The sequence below is a fragment of the Penaeus monodon genome, chromosome 30, assembly GCF_015228065.2.
Source record: "Penaeus monodon isolate SGIC_2016 chromosome 30, NSTDA_Pmon_1, whole genome shotgun sequence".
NCBI lineage: Eukaryota > Metazoa > Arthropoda > Malacostraca > Decapoda > Penaeidae > Penaeus > Penaeus monodon.
The window spans coordinates 908,081-909,913 of record NC_051415.1 but is presented as its reverse complement, the minus strand read 5'-3'; positions in this window follow the sequence as shown (position 1 = coordinate 909,913).

Sequence of the window (1,833 nt, the reverse complement as noted above, 5' to 3'; positions counted from 1 at the left end):
TTTTGGGGGGAAGGAAAATTTTCTGGATATCCCTTTAAAAGTGATTTGATATTTTTATAAAAAATTATCCCCGAAACCCCCTTTTTGGTAAAAAAAGGGGGGCGGTTTTGAAGGGCCCCAGGGGCCCCTTCTCCCACTCACCTTAAAGTACCGGTTCTAAAATTGGGGGGCAAGGGCGTCGCCACCTTAATATCGCCCCCAAACCTTGGAACCAAGGGACTTTACCGGAAAGCTTCCCCCGGCCCCAATTTAATATTAAACCCCAAGATTTTTCCCCAACCCAAAAAACCCCCTCCCTCTCCCCCCTCGTTTCCCTCCCCTTTGATTTAAAATTAAAAATTTTTGGTTGGAATTAAATTCCCCTTGGGGGGGGGGCTTTTACCCCCCCACCACCCCATTTTTATTTTTATCCCCCCTTTAAATTTTGAATTAAAATAAAAATTTTGGCCCCCTTTAATTTTGTTCCCATTTTGCTTAAATCAGGTTAAACCCTCCAAGTTTCACATTTGGAAATGGGAATCGCCCGCGGGGGGGATTCCCCTCCCTCTGAAAACTAGTCTGTGCCCCTTCTGCCCCCCCCAAACACAAGTTTGGAAATGTACTTTTAAGAAAAACCCCCCTTTTGCCCCCCCCCGGGGTTGGGGGGGTGAGCACGTCCCTGGCCCGGGCCCCGGAAAGCTGGTCCGGGACCCCAGGCAATTCCAGGGCGTTTTTTGATTTTTGCGCTTTTGAAAGGAAAAAGAAAGGGGGCTGGGCCCCCAAAAAACCCCTTTTCCGACCCAAAGGGTCCCACCCCTCCAGACCCCCCACCGGGCCCCATACCTGGCCACCTAAGGTGTTAACCCCCCTTAACCTGGTTTTGGGGGTCCCAACCCTTTCAAAGCCTCCCCCACGCGGGTGAAGACTTTGGGGTCCCGGGACCCCCCCAAACCCTTTTCCACCCCCCTGGCTTTTAAGCTAAACCCCTTTTTCCCCCACCCTGGGAAGCCCATTTAAATTGGGCGAAAAATTCCCAGGTTTCCCTCACCAGGGGTTAGCTTAAAAATGCGGGGCCACTCATGGGGCCTTCCGTAAACAACCCCTGGGGGGGAAAAGGGGGGGAGGGTAAAAAAATTAAGGGTCCAGTTTGCCCCCCCCCAAAACGGTTCCATGGGTGTTCTGCCAAAGGGGGGGCCCCAGTGCGACCGGGGTTTTTCCCGGAAAGGAGCCCCAGAAAAATCTGAATCGGTCTTTCCAACCCCCGTCTCCTTTCCCAAGTTATCCTGTGACCCCCCCTTTTTCCCCTTCATTCCTCCCCGGGCCCAAACCCCCCCTTGGCTCCCCCCCTTTCCCCCAAACGTTGCAGGTTTTGCTTCCCGGGATTTTCCACTTCGTAAGTTGTCGGATAGAATCCAGGCCCCTTCCCCCCCATTAAACAAATTTGGGCCCTGTTTTCCTTTTTTGTTTTTGTTTGGTGTCTTTCCCCCTCAAGGAAATGGATGGATATTTTATTTTTTATATTTTTTTAATATTTTTTATCTGAATTTTGAAATAATAAATGGGGTTTTTTTAAATAAAAAAAATATTAAAATTTTTTTAAAAATTTTTTCGCCCCCGGGGTGGGGGGTGTTAAAGGGTGTGAAATAAAATTTTAAGAGGGAGCCCCAACGTAAAAAGGAAAAACCCAATCAAAAATAAAAAAATTAATTATTTTTAATTTTTTATGGGAAATTTTGGGGGGAAAAAGGGGTAAGTTATAAAAAAATTTTATAAAAAAACTTTAAAAAAATTTTATTTTTGCCCCCCCTAAGGGTGGTTTTTTTTTATTTTAGTAAAATTTTTAAAAAAAAAAAT